We start from the raw sequence: 16,905 nt of genomic DNA, 5'->3' as shown, positions 1-16,905 counted from the left end.
TTAATACATGGGAAGCAATGATAGGCTAACCGAATGGGACTAAACATGATGCAGAAGCTAAAGCCAGTGTGTGTTCTGTGTCTGGACCAAACACGGACTAAACTATAGTATGTGACTATGCTAAGATAGGGGTCTACTATACTAGTACATGGTGGCCCATAGAAAAGTATCCTAAAATATAAGTGCTATACTCTTTGGAAGGATATTGTAGCAACGGGCACGCTGACCATGTGGGATCTCGCAGTGTGCAGTGTTCCGGCAGTATTTTTACTTCCTGTTCAGTTCTTCTGTGAACCTCGTCTCAGATAAATGGTGCTGAAACTGGAACAGCTATTGTGGAAGGTTATGAACAAAGCAGATCAATTACGGAAGAGCAAGATGTTTTCATTGACAAGTACCCAGGAACTAAACCAACAGCTAAATGTTGCATTCAGAGTCTGGCTAAGAATAGGCATCAAACTAGCTGTCAAAATAATGAAGAAACCAAGGCCTTCATAGAACAGGACAGTCAAAGTCATGCATGAAATTCAGCAGGCTACTTTTTCCATGGGCGACCCTGTATAAGAAAGTTATTTGTAGGACTAAATTTGGCAGAACAATTTTAACCCATTATGCAGACAAGAAATCAATATTGAACTTTTTTAACCCCTTAACCCCCAAGGGTGGTTTGCACGTTCAAGACCGAGCCAATTTTTACAATTCTGACCACTGTCCCTTTATGAGGTAATAACTCTGTAACGCTTCCATGGATCCCTCTGATTCTGACATTGTTTTCTCGTGACATATTGTACTTCATGTTAGTGGTAAAATTTCATTCAAATAACTTGCGTTTATTTGTGAAAAAAATGGAAATTTGGTGAAAATTTTGAAAATTTTGCAATTTTCCAAATTTGAATTTTTATGCCCTTAAATCACAGAGATATGGCGCACAAAAAAACTTAATAAATAACATTTCACATATGTTTACTTTACATCAGCACAATTTTGGAACCAAAATTTTTTTTTGTTAGGAAGTTATAAGAGTTAAAAGTTGACCAGCGATTTTTCATTTTTGCAACACCATTTTATTTTTACAGACCACATCACATTTGAAGTCACTTTGAGGGGTCTATATGATAGAAAATACCCAAAAGTGACACCATTCTAAAAACTGCACCCCTCAAGGTGCTCAAAACCAGATTCAAGAAGTTTATTAACCCTTCAGGTGCTTCACAGGAATATTTGAATGTTTTAAAAAAATGAACATTTAACTTTTTTTTCACAAAAAAATTACTTCAGGTCCAATTTTTTTAATTTTACCATGGGTAACAGGAGAAATTGGACTGCAAAAGTTATTGTGCAATTTGTCCTGAGTACGCTGATACCTGATATGTGGGGGGAACCACTGTTTCGGCACATGGCAGAGCTCAGAAGGGAAGGAGCGCCATTTGACTTTTTCAATGCAAAATTGGCTGGAATTCAGATTGGACGCCATGTCACGTTTGGCGAGCCCCTGACATACCTAAACAGTGTAAACCCCCCACAAGTAGCCCTATTTTGAAAACTAGGCCCCCCCAAGGAACTTATCTAGATATGTGGTGAGAATTTTGAACCCACAAGGGCTTCACAGAAGTTTATAATGTACAGCCGTACAATTAAAAAATCATATTTTTTCCACAAAAATGATCTTTTCACCCCCAATTTTTATTTTCCACGGTAACAGGACCCCAAAAGTTATTGTGCAGTTTGTCCTGAGTACACTGATACACCATATGTGGGGGTAAACCACTATTTGGGCGCATGGCAGAGCTCAGAAGGGAAGCAGCGCCATTTGACTTTTTTGTCTGGAATTGGGATTGGACACCATGCCGCATTTGGAAAGTCCCTGATGTACCTAGACAGTGGAAACCCCCCACAAATGGCACCATTTTGGAAAGTAGACCCGCCAGGAACTTATCTAGATATGTGGTGAGCATTTTGAAGCCCCAAGGACTTCACAGAAGTTTATAACGCCCGGGCGTGAAAATAAAAAAATCATTTTTACTACAAACATGATCTTTTAGTCTGCAATTTTTTTATTTTCCCAATGGTAACAGGAGAAATGGGACCCCAAAAGTTGTTGCCCAATTTGTCCTGAGTACGCTAATACCCCATATCTGGGAGAAAACTACTGTATGGGCACACGTCAGGGCTCAAAACGGAAGTAGTGACATTTTGGAATTCAGACTTTGATGGAATGGTCTGCAGGTGTCATGTTGCATTTGGAGAGCCCATGATGTGCCTAAACAGTGGAAACCCCCCACAAGTGACCCCATTTTGGAAACTATACCCCCTAAGGAACTTATCTAGATGTGTGGTGAGCACTTTGAACCCCCTAGTGCTTCACAGAAGTTTATAATGCCCGGGCGTGAAAATAAAAGAAGTCATAATTTTTTCCACAAAAATGATATTTTTGCCCCCAATTTTTTATTTTCCTAAGGGTAACAGGAGAAAATGGACCCCAAAAGTTGTTTTGCAATTTGTCCGGAGTAGGCTAATACCCCATATGTGAGGGTAAAATACTGTTTGGGCACATGGCAGAGCTTAGAAGGGAAGGAGCGCCGTTTGACTTTTTCAATGCAGAATTGGCTGGAATTGAGATCAGACGCCATGTTGCGTTTGGAGAGCACCTAATGTGCCCAAACAGTGGAAACCCCCCAATTCTAACTCCAGACCTAACCCCAACACACCCCTAACCCTAATCTCAGCCCTAACCCTAGCCCTAACCCTAGCTCTAACCCTAATGGGAAAATGGAAATAAATACATATTTTTAATATTATTTTTCCCTAACTAAGGGGGTGATAAAGGGGGTTTGATTTACTATTTATGGTGGGTTTTTATTTTCGGCAGCTGCCGCACATTAAAAGACGCTTTTTATTGTGAAAATAGTTTTTGCCATCACCACATTTTGAGAGCTATAATTTTTCCATATTTTGACCCACCGAGTCATGTGAGGTCTTGTTTTTTGCGGGACAAGTTGACGTTTTTATTGGTACCATTTTCGGGCACGTGACATTTTTTGATCGCTTTTTATTCCGATTTTTGGGACACAGAATGAACAAAAACCAGCATTATAAGAATTTCTTTTCGGGGGTGCGTTTACACCGTTCCGCGTGCGGTAAAATTGATAAAGCGGTTTTATTCTTTGGGTCAGTACGATTACTGCGACACCTCATTTATGTCTTTTTTTATGTTTTGGCGCTTTTACGCAATGAAAACAATTTTATATAAAAAATAATTACTTTTGCATCGCTTTATTCTGCGAGCTATAACTTTTTAATTTTTTCACTGATGATGCTGTATAGTGGCTCGTTTTTTGCGGGACAAGATGACGTTTTCAGCGGTACCATGGTTATTTATATCCATCTTTTTGATCATGCGTTATTGCACTTTTTGTTTGGCTGTTTGATGATAAAGCTTTATTATTTTTTAAGGGGTTCGCTAATGGGGTTAACTAATGGGACAGTTTTATAGGGTGGGTCATTACGGACGCGGCGATACCAAATATGTATACTTTTATTGTTTTTTTATTTCAAAAAAATGAATTTATTAGGGAATTTTTTTTATTTATTTAGCGATTTTTTATAAATTATTTTTAAACTTTTTTTTTTTTTTTTTAACCTTATTACAATGTCCCAGGGGGGACATAACTGTCATGTGATAGATCGCTGATCTGTCACATCACAGATGGCTGTGACAGATCAGCGATCTGTCACAGACAGTGCAGAAGGCTTCCTCGTGCCTGGGCACAAAATGCATCCTGTTGCATTTTTTGGGCGTCCGACTTGCCTCAAAAAAACGCATGCGCACACAATGCGTTTTTTTACAGCAAGACACCCATTATAAGTCTATGGGTGCGCATATGTGCGCATTGGCATGCTTATGTATGCGTTTTTTTGCGCATGTGTTTTTTTTTTTACCATTAGTTGGACAATGGAATTTAGGGGTTTGGGTTAGAGTTAGGGTTAGTTAAGGGGGTTTAGGGCTAGGGTTAGCTAGGGTTTAGGGTTAGGGTTAGGGTTAGTATGGTTTGGTTAAGGGTTAGGGTTAGGGTCAGGGTTAGGGTTAGTATGGTTTGGTTAAGGGTTAGGGTTAGGGTCAGGGTTAGGGTCAGGGTTAGGGTTAGGGTCAGGGTTAGTAAAGTCATGGTTTGGGTTAGTGTGAGGGGCCACCTAATGTTGGAAAAAAATGCAAACGCGGTAAAAACGCACTAAAAACGCATACAAACGCATAAAAACACTGCGTTTTTTTCATGCATGCTCATAAAAATGCTTGAAAAAAACGCAGCATTTGTATGCGTTTGTATGCATTTTTTCAATGCGTTTTTTGCGGGAAAAACGCGCTGCAAAAAAAAGCAAGTGTGAAATTAGCCTAACAAGGCAGGAATTTTTTAAAATGATCAATGTGCAAAAGTAATGCACATGAATGGCACATATAGGGAATATATTGTAAGATTATCCTGTGAGACTGAGTTGTACACTTAGTAGATTACACAAGGTGTGAACCAGGACAAAACCGCCACATGGATGGCCATGTCAGTAGCAGAGGTATCAGCGATATGAGAGCGGCGTGTGTCGTCATGTCCTGGAACGCCCACCCTGCCCCATCACTCCACCGCCCGACACGTCAGGGCAAGGGGAGGGGTCGGGGATGCCCTGCATAACATGGCCACATCGCCTGCAACCACACAGTGTAAACATGCCGCCCATCACATGGCCATGCCCCCACTCGGCGTGTCAGAGCAGGGGATCCGCACATGTAAACAGGCGGACAGATAAATGCTATGCAGGCATCAGTGTGCACTGGTATGAGCAGCATTGCCAAAATACAATGAAATAAAAGAGGGAGGGCCAGATAAGAACACAAACAATGCAACCCTAGAGAGCATATAAAAGAAAAAACCTACAATGCTAAGCGTGAAATAATGTGAATACAGAATTTGGTCACAGAGGGACACCATGGTATATGTCTACATACATGTATATTAGCATAGTTTAACATTATTATAGACCATATAAAGAGATATACCAATGTAAATATCCATTTCTAAGTCATATATATAGAGATGTAGCTATCAAAGGGATACATATAATTATATAGCCACAAAAACCCCCATATAAAGTCAGCTGGGGTATTGCGGCAATATTAGAATGTTTGCATGTATTCATAACCATCGTATACCCTGACATAACAATTAGAATAATAGAGTGGAGCCACAAATACTGTGGTAGCCGTATAGGAACATAAGGACCAATAGCACAGGTTGTGTTTACAAGACATATGGAAAAAGTATCTTGGTTTATCTCCTATTGATATATTTGTTCTCTATGTATACATTTACCTATGTTTGGTCATGTGGACCGATATCTCTTTTTAGGTGTTTTTATGGTATAGCTATCATACTCTAACAAATAATACACTTTTCATTGCAATGCTTTTCTGTCTTTTTGGATATTTGTGTAGTTTCTAAGTGCCATCATTGGTAGGCTTGATATTTTGAATATTGTTTCAATAAAAGGTCAGACTAGACACCTCCACCTGGACACAACCCTCATTTGGATAAATACATAGACTCATTCAGACATTTGATAAAATCCACCAACATAGACAACAACAGGAGACAAGCATCCAACATCAGTGCCCAGGAGAGAAAGGCCATACAGTCTCTGAAAACAACTTAAGGACACACGCTACTACAGAAAATTGTAGTCAGATCCTACACAGGACTATTACAAGGAACTAAACAAGTTGGTATCTGGTCTGCCTAACGGATCCATAAGAGGCAATGACCTAATACCAGAGAGTCCGAGAATAGGGAAATTCTACATGCTTCCCAAAATCCACAAATCTGGAAATCCAGGGAGGCAGATTATTTCATGTGTGGGCACTCTTACTGAGCAGGTATCTGGATGGGTAGAGGGTATTCTTAAACCCCTGGTAAAGGATACACCCAGCTACATTCAAGACACAACTGAATTATTGAATGAACTAGCAGCAATAGGTCCTCTACCAGAAGGAACCATCCTGGCCACCATGTATGTGGAATCTTAGTACTCTAATATCCCACACCAGGATGGATTAAATGCCTGCAAAGCCTTCATGGAAAACACCGAGAATGATGCGAATTCTGTGGTGAAACTCACAAAATTTATCCTCACCCACAATTACTTTGAATTTGACAATAAGATCTATTTACAGGAGACTGGCACAGCTATGGGAAATAAAATGGCTCCACAGTATGCAAATCTCTTCATGGCCAAGCTTGAAAGCGACTTTTTGTCCTCATGTCCCATCAGGCCTCTGGCCTACTACCGCTTCATTGATGATATTTTAATCATCTGGACGGAGTCTGAGCAACAGCTAAAGACGTTCCACAAACAGTTTAATCAATTTCATTCCACCATCAACTTAACACTCAACTATTCCAGCACTGAAATTAACTTTTTAGACACCATCATTAAGTTAAAGAACAATGAAATAGAGACATTCCTGTATCAGAAGCCAATCGACCGTCCAACATACCTTAAATGGGACAGTTTCCATCCAAAACACATAAAAAACTCTATTGTCTACAGCCAAGCCATCAGATGCAATCGTATATGTTCCAACCCCATGGATAGAGACAAACACCATGGTTGCCTCAGAAAGATCTTTTTGAATCAGGGCTACCATCCAAGAACAATTGAAAATCAAATTACAAGAGCCACCAGACTATCAAGGAATCACCAGCTACATTACAAATCTAAAGAAGAAAATAACCGGGTGCCTTTAGTGGTCACCTACAATCCAAATCTGGTGGTGCTAAGGGGAGCTGCACGGAAATTACAACCTTTACTGCAAAAAGATACCCGATTACAATCCATATTTCCAGACCCCCCACTGCTGTGCTTTAGGCAGCCCCCAAATTTAAGAAGCATAACTGTCAGAAGCTCCCTGTGCTCTCCAACAGCTGCAGGAACCTTTCCTTGCAACCAGAAAAAAATTTAAAACCTGTCCATTTATAATGACCATAGACAAGACAAAGATCCCCAACTCGCATCAGGACTACAAGATCCCAGGTACTTTCAGCTGCATCACATCTAATGTGCTGTACTTAATTATTTGTACTAAATTTCCAACTGGGGTCTGTATGTGGGGGAGACAGGGCAAAAACTGAGAACAAGGATGAATTCTCATTGTCACACAATAAGAGAAAAAAGAATGGATCTATCTGTGGCAAAACAGTTTTGTATCCCTGGCCATAGCATGATGGACATTAAATTACTTGTATTAAAAGGTAACTTCAAGTCTCAGAGAGACAGAAGAATTTCGGAGTACAAATTTATGAAAACTTTCGACACATTCAGTGCAGGAATGAATGTGTCGCATGGATTTATGTTTTTTTACATCATTTAAGGAATTTGCTCTTCAGACCATCTGAGGTCATCACAACACAGAACTAGACCCAATCAGTGGGCAATAAAACTTTCACGGTCCTTATCTATGAACTGCTCCAATATTTATGCTTAACCCTCTCCCATAATGACAATTTTGCTTCACATCACTTGTCTTTTCTATTGCATTATTTCTGTGCTGTCTTGTGTATAAATATGTGATTCTTCAGATGTTGTATTAGTCTAGCCTGATGAAGAGACCTGAGTAGTCTCGAAAGCTTGCAATTTGTTACCATCTTTTCAGTTAGCCATTAAAAGGTATCAACCACTGAGGACTCTCAATTTTAAATATTCTTCTATTCTAGCTGCAAACGCCTGGTTTGTAATGCAATATCTTCATATGTGTATAGAGGCCTATTTTCAACAACCATCTGTCCAGTGTTCTTATGGCACTTTGTGTTTGCTAACTGTATAAGAAGGCTAATGGATGGTTAGAATACCCTTGAAAACCCTTGTGCAAGTATGTTAGCACAGCTAAAAACAGTTTCGCTAATTAGAGAAGCTATAAACCCAACCTTCCTTTGAGCTAGTTGAGAATCTGGAGCATTACATTTGTTGGTACCATTAAACTCTCAAAATGGCCAGAAAAAAAGAACTTCCATGTGAAACTCGACAGTCTATTCTTGTTCTTAGAAATAAGGCTATTCCATGCGAGAAATTGCCAAGAAACTGAAGATTTCCTACAACGGTGTGTACTACTCCCTTCAGAGGAGAGCACAAACAGGCTCTAACCAGAGTAGAAAGAGAAGTGGGAGGCCCTGCTGAACAACTGAGCAACAAGACAAGTACATTAGAGTCTGTAGTTTGAGAAATTGATGCTTCACAAGGTCTGAACTGGCAGCTTCATTAAATAGTACACGCAAAACGCCAGTGTCAACGTCTACAGTGAAGAGGCGACTCCGGGATGCTGGCCTTCAGGGCAGATTGGCATAGAAAAAGCCATATCTGAGATTGGCTAATAAAAGGAAAAGATTAATATGGGCAAAAGAACACAGACATTGGACAGAGGAAGATTGGAAAAAAGTGTTATGGACAGACGAATCCAAGATTGAGGTGTTTGGCTCACACAGAAGAATATTTGTGAGACGCAAAACAACTGAAAAGATGCTTGAAGAGTGCCTGATGCCATCTGTCAATCATGGTGGAGGTAATGTGATGGTCTGGGGTTGCTTTGGTGCTAGTCAAGAGGGAGATTTGAACAAGGTAAAAGGGATTTCGAATAAGGAAGGCTATCACTCCATTCTGCAATGCCATGCCATACCCTGTGGACAGCGCTTGATTGGAGCCAATTTCATCCTACAACAGGACAATGACCCAAAGCACACCTCCAAATTATGCAAGAACAATTTAGGGAAGAAGCAGGCAGCTGGTATTCTATCTGTAATGGAGTGTCCAATGCAGTCACCAGATCTCAACCCCATTAAGCTGTTGTGGGAGTAGCTTGACCGTATGGTACGCAAAAAGTGCCCATCAAGCCAAACTAACTTGTGGGATTGGGCTTCTGGAAGCATGGGGTGAAATTTCTCCAGATTACCTCAGCAAATTAACTGCTAGAATGAAAAGGTCAGCAATGTGGTAATTGCTGCAAAGGGAGAATTCTTTGAAGAAAGCAAAGTTTGAAGGAGAAAGTTATTATCTCAAATAAAAATCTTTTCTTTGAACCTTGTCAATGTCTGGACTAGATTTTAAATTCATTTGGCAACTCATTGGATTAATAAAAGTATGAGTTTTCAAGGAAAACACAAAATTGTCTAGGTGACCCCAAACTTTTGAACGGTAGTGTACTTTCCCTCAAAAATAAAGTGTGTTTGTGTCAGCAGCACATTAAAATACAAATAACACAAGATATAGTACAAACAAAATACAACTTTCAATTTCAAAACTTTAACAAAAAAGAAGGGTTAAGGTTGGGGTGATTGTTTTTTTCTTTGGGGTTTATGTGAGGGTCAGATGGGGTGGACCTTGGTGGTGTGGAGCTGTGAGGATTGGGTGGTAGTTGATAAGAAAGTGGTTACAGGGGAAGGGGCAACAAATTGAAGGATTGGATCAGAGATGGCAGTGGAGACATTGGGGATAGATGACAAAGTGGAATCATGGGAATCAATAGACAAACTGGAATGAACAGACACAAGGGAATGTATTGACAAATTGGTAGGTGAGGGTGGAGGTGGTAAGTTCAATATGGGCATAGTTTTTTGGCTCCTGGTTTTTGTCCTGGTGGCAATATTTTTTTTTGGACCTCGCTTTTCTTGGCCGAGTGGGAGTGGTGGCCTCTGTTGCAGTCATCTGGCATGGTGCTGGACTGGGCTGTATTGTGGATACTCCTGGCTGCAGGGGTGCTGAACTGGGCAGCATCGTTGATACTGCTGGCTGCATGGGTGCTGGACTCTGGAACATGGTGGATGCTGCCTGCTGCAGGGTTGATGAACCTTGGCAGCGTGGTCGCTCAGTGAACTGGAGGCAGTGGTAGTGGTGGATAGTTCAGTGCTGTGGGAGCTGGAAAAGTAGATTGGCTGCTGGTAATATCCTCCGACCTGTTGATTGTAGGTTTGTGACTGCTGCTGGGACAGGTGATGCTGCAATGCATGGCTGTAAGCAACCTGGCAGGCTTGCATGATGTTCAGGTGTAAGGAGTTGAGGTGTAAGGTTTTCCAACACGCTCTGCTCATTTGCAGAAAAAAATGTTGCGCCGGTCTCTCAAGGTCGGCTTCCAGGCAGTCAAGGCATTTGTTGACTTCCTTGAACCCACTCTTCACTCTGTCAGCAATCAACCTAGTCCCATCCTGGAAGACCAAGCTTAATTGCATAAACTCGGGCATGCCTGACCTCTCCCAGGCCCTCTGCCGCTGACGAGAAGACCCAGCAAAAGTAGCGGCAGAGGGCTGGGAGAGGGGAAAACCTGATGGACTGGCTGCCTCTTCCCCAGCCTGTGAAGCCTGCAAGGTTGCTCCATTGCTGGTGGATGATTGGGACTGCGTCTATTCAGTGGCTGGTAGATGAGGGGCCGCTTCAACAGAGGATGCTCCGGGTTGTGTTGTGCAGCACCAGGTTCTGTGTGGAAAAGAGAAAAACATTAATGAAAAAATCAAGGTTGTGTTGTACTGCTCCAGGTTCTGTGTGGGGAAAAAAAAATAAACATTATTGTTAAAAAATATTATATATCTATATATACACACATATATATCTTTACTTACATTCACTGAGCAAGCCTCTGGCCTCAGAAAGGCAAGGTCCCGGTGGTAATTGTATTTCTGGGACCTTGCAGCTGAACCACTTCGAACCCGAACCTCCTCTCTCATGTTCTTGTTGAAGCGGTCCTTCATCGAGCGCCAAAGGTTTTTGATTCGCTTCACTGTGAAGGAGAAAAAAAAAATAATAATTAGAAAACAATGCACATCCATTCACAGGTTCACTGCCATTTCAGACCACATTGCAATACTTACCAAAATCTGTTCTGGCACGCTGCGTGGCACAGTCCCAACCAGGCAGCAGCGATGTTGCCACTTCTTCCCAGAGCCGTCGAATCACCATATTGTCAGAGTGCTGATGGTCACGGGTGTCCCACAACGGTACTCGCTCTTGCACAAGGTGAATAAGTTGCTCGAGTGTGGCTTCTTCCCGTTATGAAACCTATAGATAAAATAGAAAAAAAAATTTTAAGTAAAAATGAAAAAAATTGTATTACAACTCTGATGATAAGAATACTTACACTCCATTTTTCCTCCTGAGACACATGATCCCTGTGACGACTCCTGGAGTGGACCCTCTGGGTCGTGACACCAACCCTCCCAGGGCGAGCTGACCTAGTGAAGACCACCCCCTATACAGGGAGTGTCAGGGGCAAGCCCCAGGGGGTGAGGCACCACGACTGCTGGCACCAGGCGGCCGGCTCACAGGAGACACGAGTGGGTGAGAGTGTCTGCAGGAACGTGTAAAGTGTGGACACGGGAACACGTGGTATACAGAGACTTCGTTCGTCCGGGTGTGAGTGAAGCAGGAAGCGTGCAAGGAGCACGTCAGAGCACTGAGTCAGGCAGCAGGTGTGCCAGGAGGTACAACTGAGTATAAGACAGAGCACGGAATCGGAGTGTGTGCCAGGAGGCACGACTGAGTATAAGACAGAGTACAGGGTAAGAGCGTGTGCCAGGAGGCACAACCGAGTATGAGACAGAGTACAGTGTCAGAGCATGTGCCAGGAGGCACAACCGAGTACGAGACAGAACACAGGGTCAGAGCGTGTGCCAGGAGGCACAACCAAGTACAAAGCTGAGTGCAGATTCAGAGCGTGTGCCAAGAGGCACAACAGAGTGCAAGGCAGAGGACCTGAGTACAGCGCACAGCCAGGCAGGGACACGGCAGACCAAGCCAGGAAGCACAACAATAATCAGGCACCTCCCCTAGGGGGAGGTCGTCTGATATAGCACATGACTACTACTGGTTCCGGGTCAGGAACTAGCCAGAAAGCACATGACCACTACAGGTTCCGGGTCAGGTCCTCCATTACCATAGAGAGGACCGAGCCCTATACAGCACTGACAGGAGCGCGCAAGCGCAAACGTGACATGTAGGAGGAGGCCCGGGGACGAGAGCTGCGCGTGCGCACCCTACGGGACCCCCGGAGTGACCGCAGCTCCGGAAGAGATGACGTCGGGACCGAGGTCCCGCCCCCAGGTGAGCACGGCGTGACAGTACCCCCCCCTTTACGCCCCCTCTTTCTAAAACTGGAGAGGAACTTAGACAAAATCTGGGGTGCGTGGATATTCTCCCTGGGTTCCCATGACCTCTCCTCGGGGCCAAAACCCTTCCAATCGACCAGGAACATGGTTCTCCCTCTTACCTTCTTCATGGCCAAAATGTCATTCACCTCAAACTCATCCCCCAAGCCAACAGGCTGGGGTGTGTGGCCTGGAGAAGGATGAAATCGGTTAAGAACCACAGGTTTTAGGAGAGACACATGGAAGGAATTGGGAATACGGAGTGAAGGAGGCAGCTTCAATTTGTAAGCAACATCATTAATCCGCCTGAGGACCTCAAAAGGACCAATGTAACGGGGACCCAGTTTGTAAGATGGTACCTTAAGGCGGACGTATTTGGTGGAGAGCCACACCTTGTCACCAGGGAGAAGTGGAGGAACGTCCAGGCGCCTCTTGTCAGCGTGTAATTTCATTCTGTCCCGTGCTTTCTCGAGAGCGGTTTTGGTCTCCTGCCATACCCTGGAGAACTCCACAGACTGAGAATCGGCAGCAGGTACCCCCGAGACAGGAAGTACCGGTAGAGGCACATTGAGATGCTGTCCAAAGACGATGAAGAAAGGAGACTTGGTAGACGATTCACTGGAGTGATTATTGTAGGCGAACTCAGCCCAAGGAAGTAGACCGACCCAGTCATTCTGATGAGCATTAGAAAAATGCCGGAGATAGGATGTAAGGATCTGGTTGGTACGTTCCACCTGCCCATTGGTTTGGGGGTGATAGGCGGAAGAGAAATCCAATGACACTTTCATGAGTCCGCATAGAGCTCTCCAGAACCGGGAGGTGAATTGGACCCCTCTATCTGACACGATGTGCTGGGGGAAGCCGTGAATCCTGAAGATATGGGAAATGAAGATCTTCGCCAAGTCAGGAGCAGAGGGTAGTCCGGGAAGAGGAATGAAGTGAGCCATCTTTGAAAATCGGTCTACAACCACCAAGACCACAGTACAACCGGAAGAACAAGGCAGATCAGTAATGAAATCCATGGCTATGTGCTGCCATGGAGCCGACGGAATGGGAAGCGGGAACAGAAGACCGGAGGGTGGTTGTCTGGGTATCTTGTTCTGGGCACAGGACGGGCAAGATGCTACAAAGTCTTTAACATCCTGGGAGAGTGAAGGCCACCAATAATGGCGAGAGATTAAGTCCAAAGTCTTTTTGACACCAACGTGGCCGGCAATCTTGGACGAATGTCCCCAATTTAGCACTCGTCTTCGGTTATTCTCAGCCACAAAGGTTCTTCCCGGAGGTAACGTGGTTAACCTGACAGGAGCCACAGTAATTACTTTGGATAAATCAATGATATGAGAGGGTTCTTCCTCTGCATCAGACGACAGGAATGATCTTGACAACGCATCCGCTCTAACGTTCTTATCGCCGGGCCGAAAATGTAGCTCAAAGTCAAAGCGGGCGAAGAATAGGGACCACCTGGCTTGCCGAGGATTGAGCCTCTGTGCGGACTGGATGTACGCCAGGTTCTTATGGTCTGTGAAGATCTTGAATGGATGTATGGCACCCTCCAGTAAGTACCTCCACTCCTTCAAGGCCAACTTAATGGCCAATAGCTCTTTGTCGCCAATGGAGTAGTTCTGCTCAGTGGAGGAAAATACTTTAGAAAAGAAGCCACAGGTGACAAAACGTCCAGAAGAGGATTTCTGCAGAAGGACTGCGCCAGCCCCAGTAGAGGATGCGTCTACCTCGAGAGTGAAAGGTCTACTAACCTCAGGTCGGTGAAGCGCCGGAGCAGCGGCGAAGGCTTGTTTCAACGACTGGAAGGCCTCTTCAGCCTCAGAGGGCCAAGCCTTTGGGTTAGCTCCCTTGCAGATAAGGGACGAGATGGGGCGAACCAACGAGGAAAAATGAGGAACGAACTGTCGGTAGTAGTTCGCAAAACCAAGGAAGCGTTGGATTGCCTTCACCCCATGGGGCTGTGGCCAATCGAGGACGGCGGACACTTTTGCCGGATCCATGCATAGACCTGATTCTGAGATAATGTACCCCAAGAATGGCAGGGACGTTTGCTCGAAGGCACATTTCTCAAGCTTGGCATAAAGGCGGTTCTCCCTCAGGCGCTGGAGGACTTGACGCACGTTCTTTCTGTGGGCGGAGAGGTCTGGAGAAAAAACGAGGATGTCATCCAGATAGACTACCACGCAGGAGTACAGCATATCCCGGAAGACGTCATTCACGAACTCCTGGAAAACCGCTGGGGCATTGCAGAGGCCGAAGGGTATGACCAAGTACTCGTAGTGACCGTCTCTGGTGTTAAAGGCGGTCTTCCACTCATCCCCGGAACGAATGCGGATCAAGTTGTAGGCCCCACGAAGATCCAGTTTGGTGAAAATTCGAGCTCCTCTAAGTCGGTCAAAGAGCTCCGGGATCAATGGCAATGGGTACTTGTTCTTGACCGTGATATTGTTCAGGCCTCGGTAGTCTATGCAAGGACGGAGGGAGCCGTCCTTCTTTTTTACAAAGAAAAATCCCGCTCCCGCGGGCGAGGAGGACTTACGGATGAAACCTCTAGCAAGGTTCTCCTGGATATAGTCAGACATAGCTTGGGTCTCAGCAGGGGATAGCGGGTATATCCTACCCCTGGGTGGCGTAGAACCAGGAATGAGGTCAATCGGACAGTCATATGGCCGATGGGGGGGCAGAGTCTCGGCCTCCTTCTTGTCGAAAACATCTGCAAAGGACCAGTAAGCCGACGGCAGACCTGTAGGTGCCGGGGATGGACCGGCAGAGTTCATCAGACGGACGGGCAACAGGCACTTCTCCTGACAGAACGGTCCCCATCGGAGTATCTCGCCCGACCGCCAGTCCAGGGTTGGCTCATGAGTCCGTAGCCAAGGGAGGCCTAGAAGAAGTGCGTGAGACATGGTGGACAAGACGAGGAAGGAGATCTTCTCCAGGTGCAGGGCTCCGATCTGCAGCTCGATCTCTTCGGTGGCCTGGGTAACGGACTCCAGCACGGACGTACCATTGACCAAAACAATCGACCGAGGAGTCTCCAGGGATCTGACAGGAATCCGGTATTTTTTAACCGCCTCGAGTGTGATAAAATTCCCCTCTGCGCCAGAATCCAGGAAAGCCTCCTCAGAATAACGCTTGGCACCGAGATTCAATAATACGGACACGAGCAGGGGAGGAGAGGAATCACGTACACCTAGGGAGGCCTCTCCTATCAACCCTAGGCGGAGAAGTTTCCCGGCTTCTTGGAGCAGGAACGGAGGAGGTGAGAGGAGCTCCTCTCTCTGGCTAATTCACGGGCACGTTCCTGAAACCGCAGGTCGATGCGTGTCGCCAGTGAGATCAGATCCTCTAAAGAGGTGGGAGTATCCCGACCTGCCAGTGCGTCTTTGATCCGACTGGACAGGCCACGCCAAAAGATCCCTACGAGAGCCTCGTTGTTCCAACCGAGTTCGGAGGCCAAGGTACGAAAACGGATGGCATACTGTCCTACCGGTAGCGTACCCTGATGGAGGTTAAAGAGGGACTCGGTGATAGAGGCCCGGCTCGTCGAACACCTTGCGGAAGGTGTCCAAAAAGGTGGAAAGCCGAGAGACGAGTGGGTCATTGCGCTCCCAGAGGGGGTTCACCCATGCTAATGCCTCCCCCTCTAAGTGTGAAACAATAAAGGCAATTTGGGCGCGCTCAGTGGGATAGTGCTGCGGCAAAAGCTCAAAATGTAACCGGCATTGGTTCAGAAATCCTCGACAAAACTTAGGGTCCCCGCTATATCGGGGTGGCTTGCCGAGGCGCGGCATCGGGTGCGGGGCCGAGGACTGGGCAGAAACGGATTGTATGGCCGACAAACGAGACTCCATGGATTTCAAAAAGACCATAATCCTGGTCTGACTCTCCCGTAGGAACACCAGTTCCTTTTGGATGGAGGTGGTGGCACCAGCGGGGTCCATGGCCTGATTATACTGTGACGACTCCTGGAGTGGACCCTCTAGGTCGTGACACCAACCCTCCCAGGGCGAGCTGACCTAGTGAAGACCACCCCCTATACAGGGAGTGTCAGGGGCAAGCCCCAGGGGGTGAGGCACCACGACTGCTGGCACCAGGCGGCCGGCTCACAGGAGACACGAGTGGGTGAGAGTGTCTGCAGGAACGTGTAAAGTGTGGACACGGGAACACGTGGTATACAGAGACTTCGTTCGTCCGGGTGTGAGTGAAGCAGGAAGCGTGCAAGGAGCACGTCAGAGCACTGAGTCAGGCAGCAGGTGTGCCAGGAGGTACAACTGAGTATAAGACAGAGCACGGAATCGGAGTGTGTGCCAGGAGGCACGACTGAGTATAAGACAGAGTACAGGGTAAGAGCGTGTGCCAGGAGGCACAACCGAGTATGAGACAGAGTACAGTGTCAGAGCATGTGCCAGGAGGCACAACCGAGTACGAGACAGAACACAGGGTCAGAGCGTGTGCCAGGAGGCACAACCAAGTACAAAGCTGAGTGCAGATTCAGAGCGTGTGCCAAGAGGCACAACAGAGTGCAAGGCAGAGGACCTGAGTACAGCGCACAGCCAGGCAGGGACACGGCAGACCAAGCCAGGAAGCACAACAATAATCAGGCACCTCCCCTAGGGGGAGGTCGTCTGATATAGCACATGACTACTACTGGTTCCGGGTCAGGAACTAGCCAGAAAGCACATGACCACTACAGGTTCCGGGTCAGGTCCTCCATTACCATAGAGAGGAC

This window comes from Dendrobates tinctorius, unplaced genomic scaffold (genome assembly GCF_039654945.1).
Source record: "Dendrobates tinctorius isolate UK_male_01 unplaced genomic scaffold, ASM3965494v1 ptg000115l, whole genome shotgun sequence".
Taxonomy (NCBI): domain Eukaryota; kingdom Metazoa; phylum Chordata; class Amphibia; order Anura; family Dendrobatidae; genus Dendrobates; species Dendrobates tinctorius.
This window is presented reverse-complemented; position numbering follows the sequence as displayed.